This window comes from Saccoglossus kowalevskii, chromosome 18, assembly GCF_978046115.1.
Source record: "Saccoglossus kowalevskii chromosome 18, keSacKowa6.1, whole genome shotgun sequence".
NCBI classification, from domain to species: Eukaryota; Metazoa; Hemichordata; class Enteropneusta; family Harrimaniidae; genus Saccoglossus; species Saccoglossus kowalevskii.
The window spans coordinates 27,348,721-27,359,500 of NC_140658.1; positions in this window are offsets into that span (position 1 = coordinate 27,348,721).

Sequence of the window (10,780 nt, forward strand, 5' to 3'; positions counted from 1 at the left end):
ATTATGCTAATTGATGATAAATTGTGTTGTTCTTTGTTATATGCATTATTTACATAAATTGAATACATTACACGACATTTACTGATCTATTAACCATGAACGTATTAGTATTAAATAGATATGTTTAAAGAGTTATTTTTGATATTAATTTAGAACATTTTCAAAATTTATTGTCTACTGATTTATTGTGGACATTAATAAAATGATGTATCGAAGACTATTCGCTATCAAATGACATCACATCAGAATATAGTGAATACAATAGCATCACATCAGAATATAGATTAAAAATGACATCACAAAAGAATATAGATCACAAATGAGATCACATAAGAATAGAGAGAATACAAATGACATCACAGAAGTGTAGAGAGAATACAAATGACATCACAGAAGAGTAGAGAATACAAATGACATCACAGAAGAGTAGAGAATACAAATGACATCACAAAAGAATAGAAAGAATACAAATGACATCACAGAAGAGTAGTGAGAATACAAATGACATCACAGAAGAGTAGAGAATACAAATGACATCACAGAAGAGTAGAGAATACAAATGACATCGCAGATGAATAGAGAGAATACAAATGACATCACAGAAGAGTAGAGAGAATACAAATGACATCACAGAAGAATAGATAGAATACAAATGACATCACAGAAAAGTAGTGAGAATACAAATGACATCACAGAAGAGTAGTGAGAATACAAATGACATCACAGATGAATAGAGAGAATACAAATGACATCACAGAAGAGTAGAGAGAATACAAATGACATCACAGAAGAGTAGTGAGAATACAAATGACATCGCAGAAGAGTATAGAGAATACAAATGACATCACAGAAGAGTAGTGAGAATACAAATGACATCACAGAAGAGTAGAGAATACAAATGACATCGCAGATGAATAGAGAGAATACAAATGACATCACAGAAGAATAGAGAGAATACAAATGATATCACAGAAGTGTAGAGAGAATAAAAATAACATCACAGAAGAATAGAGAGAATACAAATGACATCACAGAAGAGTAGTGAGAATACAAATGACATCACAGAAGAGTAGTGAGAATACAAATGACATCACAGAAGAGTAGAGAATACAAATGACATCGCAGATGAATAGAGAGAATACAAATGACATCACAGAAGAATAGAGAGAATACAAATGATATCACAGAAGTGTAGAGAGAATAAAAATAACATCACAGAAGAATAGTGAGATTACAAATCACATCACAAAAGAATATAGATTACAAATGACATCACAGAAGAATAGAGAAAATACAAATGACATCACAGAAGAGCAGAGAGAATACAAATGACATCACAGAAGAGTAGAGAGAATACAAATGACATCATAGATGAATAGAGAGAATAAAAATGACACCACAGAAGAGTAGAGAGAATACAAATGACATCATAGATGAATAGAGAAAATATAAGTGACATCACAGAAGAGCAGAAAGAATACAAATGATATCACAGAAGAGTAGAGAGAATACAAATGACATCATAGATGAATAGAGAGAATACAAATGACATCACAGAAGTGTAGAGAGAATACAAATGACATCACAGAAGAATAGAGAGAATACAAATGACATCACTGAAGAGTAGTGAGAATACAAATGACATCACAGAAGAGTAGAGAATACAAATGACATCACAGAAGAATAGAAAGAATACAAATGACATAACAGAAGAATAGAAAGAATACAAATGACATCACAGAAGAATAGAGGGAATACAAATGACATCACAGAAGAATAGATAGAATACAAATGACATCACAGAAGAATAGAAAGAATACAAATGACATCACAGAAGAATAGAGAGAATACAAATGACATCACAGAAGAATAGAAAGAATACAAATGACATCACAGAAGAATAGGGGGAATACAAATGACATCACAGAAGAATAGATAGAATACAAATGACATCACAGAAGAATAGAAAGAATACAAATGACATCACAGAAGAATAGAGGGAATACAAATGACATCACAGAAGAATAGATAGAATACAAATGACATCACAGAAGAATAGAGAGAATACAAATGACATCACAGATGAATAGAGAGAATACAAATGACATCACAGAAGAGTAGAGAGAATACAAATGACATCACATGAGAATATAGAGAATACAAATGACATCACAGGAGAATAGAGAGAATACAAATGACATCACAGAAGAATAGTGAGATTACAAATGACATCACAGAAAAATGGAGGGAATACAAATGACGTAACAGAAGTATATAGGCAATATAAATAACATCGCAGAAGAATATGCGGAAATAAATAACATCACAGAAGAATAGAGAAAACACAGTCGATTATTTGCGTGGTCTCTTGACCACCATCTCCCAATTGGCGGCTGTGTTCGGACATGTACATAACACCGTAAGCACGGCAAGATAGATACTATCTTTAATCAATGTAAACTTGTAGCACGTGCGTGACTCGAACCCACGTTCGCGTACGGCGCCGAATTACCTAGTCATACGTCAAGGCGCGTCTTCCGCCCGGCCTCGGGGTGCAAAACACCAAAATGGTCCGAAAGGATAGGGGAATTGCAACATCGTTTGTTTTTTTTAAATATTTTTATGATTTTTTATCTATTTGATATCGTTGGAAGCGATTGTTTCTGCGCGTTCGGAAATGGGGTTGTGACGAAATGTCTGTGTGCTTATCTCTCTGTTTGTTTGTTTGTCTGTCTACTTGTGTGTGATTGCTGCCTTTCCTATATGTCAAAGTGCGCGGAGCTCTTTTTTATTCTCTCATTTATCGTCCGTCCATCTGCCGGAAAGTAAATAGTAATAGGAATTAATACCGGATTACTTGCATTTCTAAATAGGAAACGACGATGACTACTTTTCTCAATTTAATCGATGGCTCTAAATGATGTACATACATTAAAACATCCACACATCAGGGTCAATAACATTGCATGTTACGTAGATTTCGTATCTTAAGATTAGTCTTACCTTCGATATATGACAACCTGGTACTTCTTACATGGATAACATGATTTGGCTGACGCCGGAATATTGCATATTTTTTCATTATCAGCTAATTAGATCGAACATTATCGACTATTTGGATCGATATTAGTTGAATAATTGTCGAGGTTTAAGATCGACATTTTGATGGATATTATAGACCGGGACTTGAGACACGGTCCAGTGTTTTGGATTCGGAATTCTCCGATAATTAGCGAGTTTTTAGACTGATATTAGTTAAGTCGACACTTCTGAGTTTTTTTTCTGAGATTGGAAACTCTCATATAATTATATAATATTTGTATTTATTTACTCTGTGGTCCAGTACAGGGTAAAAACATGTACATGTACATCATTACTCCAGAAATAAAAAAAATCCTTTTTCCACTTGTTGTTGTACATGTTGCAAGATGTTAGTAAACTTAATAAATTAAATCGTACAAAGCTCATGTCTCGCGATTTGCCCGTTCTATATTACACGGATCATTGTTCATTGACAGCACTCATCACAAATACTAACTTGAATACATATGTTTCTCATCATATCTTGCACATTTAGATCTGCGTTCATAATCTAACCTTTACGTACGTAACTTTTAATTTAACTAGTTCGAGGAACAGGTGGTCACCTGAAAACAGTGTTGTCTTTGTGTATTCAAGGAACTTGGAACCAAATATATATTATTATTAAAAGTATTCAAGTATCATTTGAGGCAGATATCTACCCCATCATTAGACCGGTTATGAAAATGAATTAGAATACGAACCGGACAAATCAAAAATGGTTTTAGATAACTACCCTATTTGTATAGCGGGTTATTGCCAATCTAATTAAAATCAGAACTCATTAAGCGTTTCTTTTTTCTTTTAATTTTTTTATTATTTTTTCTTTTAAAGCGGGGGAGTCGCGCATGCGGCAAACGGCCATGGCGTGCCGTTGTTTACAAACAAGCGTCTACCCATGAGCCTTTGCACTTTTAGCATGTGTTGTTATAGTCGCTCGGGACTCAATTCCCGCTCATGCGCAGTTGACGACAACTCCACTCTAATTCTATTTTTGTTTTCATTTTCCCGTTCGTGAGATGACAAATAATCAATTTTTTTCATTTCTTATAAATATTTAAACACCCTCACCCCCTACCCAATAGGTAGTTGGAAATTATACAGTCATTACATAGTCCTCGTCGATGATTTAGTGTCTTTGATATTCAAAATCATACACTATGAATTTTCATTGAGAAAAAAAAAATATTGTTATTATATCAAGTTTGACTCAAATCAAGCAAAGATTCAGGATCGTTTCAAACAGAAATAATGTAGATTAAGTTAACTGTAAGATTAAAGCGGGAGGGTCGTCACCTGCGCACGCGCGGGAATTGAGTCCCAAGCGACGATAACAACACACGCTAAAAACGCAAAGGTTCATGGGTAGATGCTTGTTTGTAAACAACGACACGCTATGACCATCTGACAGATGCGCCGGTGACGACTCCCCCGCTTTAAGACCCACACTTTTAAATGGCATATTTCTGATGCTATGTTACTAAGAGTGGATGAATCTAACATCATAGGCATAATGAGGAAGAAAAAACAACCTCGTCAAATTTTCACCAATAGCGTCGTGAATGTTCGATCGGATTCACGATCGGTAGACCAGAATTGAACCACAACAACAAGGGGTTGGTTGGGCATGCACTGTGTATCTGTTTCATAGTCTCAATAGAGATCTGAGTTCCGCCGTTGACTACCACATTAACTAGTCATAATGACACAATCGTAGGAAGAGGTTCACACATCCCTGCCAAACTGAGACACGGTAGAATGCACTATGTGTACCCGGGCCGTCAGCATCTACAATTTAGACGCAAAAACCCAATGGCATTCACTGTAGGGTAACATCGCAGAACTGTTATATACGCGGCGCGTTTCAGACTTTCAGAAAATAATAAAATCATACATGCGGTTGTGTCTTTGGCATTTTATGGTCTTCAAAGTGAACGTTGATATTGTCATAGTTCGATCCGCGTATATAATACATTTGGTAGGATGCGTTGCTTTCATTGAGTTAACCGTCACAAAATGGTTCTGGACTATAGATAATTTCTAAATATGGTTAATACACAGTATAAAGTTTTCAAAATGACACAATCTTTCGATAATTATTATTAAATATACTGACTAAATCAGAATTATCGCCGATCATTTCGTCATTCATTCATTCATTCATTCATTCATTCATTCATTCATTCATTCATTCATTCATCCGTTTGTTAATTATTTTTTGTATTCGAATCATTTATTTCGTTCGTTTATTCATTTAAATTTTTTCGGACTATTATTACTTTATGAATACATCTATGCATGGAGGTAAATCTCTTTTTACTTCCATCATCAATGATCTATGCATTCATGTATGGGTCACCCGACGAAACGAGCAGCCAATGCTCTCTCAGAACGAAGAGGTCTCTCAACCACTGATACTGAAGATCGGTGTCCTAACAATTTCATATATGGCAATTATATATATATGTACAACGATAATATGTTTTTTTTTCCAAAATTTTAACACTGCGACACGATTGTTTTTTTTAAATATATTGTGAGGCTATATTTGTTTGATAACCTCTCACTTGCCCACATGATATTTCAGCCATGAAGGAACTTACCACCCCACAAATTCCACAAGAATACGATATTGAATGGAAAATGGAGGAGGGGTTACATCTGATTGATGAACAATTGAATCGGTTAGAAGAATAGAACGCTACATTCTAGCTTTCTGGTCGCATATACCTAACACCCTGAGGACATTTGATGTCGGGTGTATCTGTGGGGGGGGGGTACACTGCTTTGATCCGTTATTGATCAGATGACGTTTTAGCATGGTCTCCTTCGCCGCTTGATAAACACCATCATGATCGATTTACAGAAAAAATCACACCCATGATATATTGAAGGTGTTTTAGGAGGAATCGCGTTTCTTTAAATCCATTATTCTTGTGTTCCGCTGGAAATATGAGTATTACTACACAAGGTACACCTTTCGGATATGTTTTTATTTTGGTATCTCACGCGCCAGCCCCAAGACGTATGTATTTGTTTTCGTCATTTTTGCTCTGTTTGTCAAAGATAATCGCTCTCCGGTTTCTAGACGTGTTTTTCTTGTTTTATCAACGCTTCGCAAATGCGATTGTTTTAACTAATTGGAAAGGTGTGTACACTACCGAGAGAACAATCGTAGATACTAAATTAAATAAATAAATAAATAAATTACCAGCAATGCGTGTTTGATATACTATACACGTCCCGGTCGAATTGTAACAGTTTTAACCATACCCGTGGGACACTATTGGCAGGTGATGACATGGGTAATATGCCTTTATAGTTTATATGTTTTAACATAGACCCCACAATGCCCTATTGTACATGGTTTCAAACATACCGGTATATCCAATTGTGCCACGAACGACCTGAACGTAAACCTTCTATCGAATCACGGTTCTTTTACAGTAACAATGACCGAATACGTTGAGTACATATAGAACAACAACATCAATCAATCAATCAATCAATCAATCAATCAATCAATCAATCAACCAACCAATCAATCAATCGATCGATCGATCAAATCACCCAACCAATCAATTATTCAATCGTTCAACCCACTAACGACCTACCCACAAACACACACAAACCCACCCACCCAAACACAGACCCTCCAACCCAATCAATTAAACAACCTACCAACCAACTACCTACAAATCAATCAATCAAATAATGAAATCGTTTAACCAACAAGCGACATACCCACATACACACAGACCCTTCCATCCAGTCAACCAAATAACCTACTACCCACCCAACATTATAATTGCATATTGATTCTTCAACCATGTCAGATTCATGAATGTGAGTTTACTTAAAATTGGAAGTGGATTTCCGTGACTTATAATCGTACACTGCAATTACTTGTAATCATCATCATCATCATCATCATCATCATCATCATCATCATCATCATCATCATCATCATCATCATCATCATCATCATCATCATCAGTCGGGCACACCCGGTTCTATCTATATCTAAGTGTTTATATGATATTATTAAAACGCAGCTTTCTCATCGGTCGATCGTAACCACGTGCAGTCCTGTCAGTGATTGAGATCAATGCACGAATACAGTATGTAAACAAATGTGTATCACTCAAGTCCGATGTTTCCCCAAATTTGTACGGATTGTTTAAACAATAAAAAAACATGTTTCCCACGTTAAGAAAGTTGTATATAGAACAATGCCTATGAAAAAGTTTTCCCATGTATTTTGCATGTTACGTTCTACGCGTATCACACTGTCGATTTCTTTATTCTCAAGTCATAAATGTGCGTATATTAAATTTGTTGACATTTCAGGGTATTATAATTGAAATAGAGGACACTGTCCAAAACTAGTATTGCGCGACAGCGAACTCGGAAGGGGTATTCACTCGACTGCATCTCGTAAACGAACGTAAACGAACAATCTATTTTACACGCGTTGTTTACGTCGCTATGAGTCCCATATTGAACAGAACGCGGCGCGAAGACCACCTCCATTTAAAGTATTAGTACATTTTGTCGAGACGTACTCGGTCAAACTCGGCGATTCTACTCGTAAACGCTGTGCAATATAAGGATATTGAAACAGGTTGGAGGTCACCAAAATGATGTTTGTATGATTTTTAGTAGATGGCGGCCATTTTGTCAGTATTATAAAACTGGTTCATGGAAATATGACATATCTCAAATTGTTGGTTGGTGACAGAAGGTAAACAAGTTGTATATTGTGAATGTTGTAGTACTGTTTGGTACTGTGTTCCTTGGAATTGTTCTAAAAACAATTATTTTTGAAAAATCTTAGGATAAGTTCCTCAAAATACATCACCGGGTGCTAGTTCATGGTGTCATGTGACAATAGCTCCATTATTATACGTACTATACCTATGAGTATTGTCGGGTAATTTATGACAAACTTTCTCCAAAAAATTGAGTAGGCTTCTGCTATCTGCTATCCTGCTTGGCCGTGGAAATTGTGGGAATATCACAGTGTTTATCAACAAAAATATCACTAAATATCGACCACTTTCCTTTAAGTACTGGCCTGGTAAAAATATTGTTAAATTGTTGTTATTCAAAAGCTAGGAGCACTTATTTCAGATACACACATGGAAAAGAACAGACAGAAACGATGGGACTATATACAAACTGACCTAAGTATCACAGCGGACAAAACCGTATGGGACTGTGTCTCCTGCGCATTTTTATAATATTGAATGTCGGCGTTCACTTTTTAAATTTTTTTTATTTAACCCAGTTTTATAGATGTATCTTTTGTTTTATATACATATTTCACCTAAAGAAAAATAGTGCGCATCAGACTTGGTTGAACTTGAGAATGATAATAAATACAGTAAAAAATTTGCCATGACAGTGGCATCACGCGAGTGGAAAAGGCGAGGATGGTTAGAACTGCGTAGGTCCTAATAGCGTATCAATGATTTTCGGGTCAAACTTTAATGCCGACCTCGATTATGGGAAGACCTACTCAGCCATTTGCGGAAAACGGCAGAACAAATACAACGGCTATACAATTACAATGCGAAATAACGAGTTATTACCACGCTACCTTTCAGTATTCCTCAGTCGACCGATATATCATTTCTCCCGCCAAAATAACGTCATTATGGCGCGTAATATCCACAATGTAAATTGACAGATTTCTCCCCAGGCTCGGGCCATTTTGAACTTCGGACAGATTTGCTGTTTGCACATCGCTGTCAGCATGCTTGCTAATGTTTGTCTGGTTACTCTTTATTTAAAGTTAATCAAGCGATTTGGTCGTTTTTTTGTCTTTTAAAACATGTGATTGCCGTCGTCATACATGTTCAGTAATTCTAATTAAACAAAAAATGAATTGGTATTGTGATGAATGTCAACACGGATGCATAAAGACGTGTTGATCGATGACGGTGTGACTGTTATGTATTTTGAAAGATGAAGTCGGTGGCGGAAAACAAGTCTACAAATATTAAAACTCAACATTAATTACGCTAATAGACGTTTTAGCACGCAGCAGGCGATCAAAGTAAAAACAGTGCATGGAAGTGATTAACGAGAAAACAACAAAACCATATTGGATTTTTTGTTCAAATGAACTTTCAAATTTGTATTTTTGATATGAAGATTTGACGAGAGTTTTGAGAGACGCTGTCCACATAACTGCCAAGTGCCTGAAGCGCGAGCTAGTAAAATACAATAAAATCCGTCGGTGTCGGGCTTGGTCTAGTTCAAGGTGTTTTGTAAAGTACTAGTGTTTCACTTTGCAATCATTTGCGGTTGTCTAAACCCAGTTTTCATATTGTGACGTAGTGTGCGCGAGGCGGACGTGACGTTGATAACACTCGACACAAGAACAGAAGACAAATAATAGGACAGAAGAATTGAACTTCAATGCACCCTGTGCGCAGATCTAACGAGGCGTCACTTTAAAAATCAAGAGTAAGGTCCCCATATTTGGGGAGGGGTGTGTTATAAATATAGCGGTGGCGGTAATTTTGGCAGTTTTGAAACGTTGCCATTGGACCTATGATCCAAAACATATAATACCAGTATATGCAATGCGTGGCGATATAGAGTGAACTTGAATACTCGAATTGGTATATTGTCACGTGACTTTTTGTTGTCTTGAATTACTGTCGTCCCCAGATTCAGGGAAAAAAACACGTAAAACGATGAATGGTGCCTTAGTCGCGATTTGATATGCTAATGAGAAGGCTTCGAATATGACAAATGATTTCCACAAGCTGAATAAAAATGTGTGTTTCCATAACAACACATTTAATTATACAAACATATACACATGTAAACAGGACATTGGATTTTGTCAAGACAATATGAAAAACACGATGAACACTGTGCTCTTTCAGAATTTGCGAATTTGTCGCTTGGCCATGGAAATTTGAATTTTTAGTGTATGTCTTTATGTTCATTACAAAATATATTTCACCGAATTTATGTCTATATACGGCTTCAAAATATCCTAAAAGATTTAAAACATATCTCGAGGCGAACTTTCAATATTCAGAAAGTGTCAGTCGTTTACCATTTTTCTATTTTATTGTTTAAATTGGTTGCTCTGTACTAAAAACAAAAACTGTAGCCCTTGTTTGACATCAGTGTATCAGAAACGAAAGACCGACTCGTACAACGGTGGTCAGGTTAATCTGATAAGTAAAAACTGACGGAAACACAATCAGTTCAGATCGTACAGCCTTTTACGATTAGGAATCAGAACGTCATAAATCTGATGAAACGCCATATTTTTCTGTTCATACAGGCCAGATTTTGTCTAATCGGATTACACTGACCGTGTAAAACGGACTTTAAACTGCTTAGCCGTCGCCAGCTTACACCAACAGAAAGGCTCTGGTTTTAATACAACGAACTGACAACACGCACGCGCCCAAATTGGGTGGACTTGTGGTCAAGGCACGTCTTCACACATCAGACCCGTTGAGCATCCCAAATTTCAAATTGTTTAAAATTCGACTTTGAACCATTTTTTGGAGAAAGGGAAAGTCATCATTTGAAGTCCACTTTTCATTTCGTTGCGGAGTTACCATGTGACACCTACTCATATGGTACTGTAAATACTAGTAGTTTGTTTTACTTACAATGCACTTTCGTCGTCCATGCCGCGGTTTAGAGACTCATCACTATATTG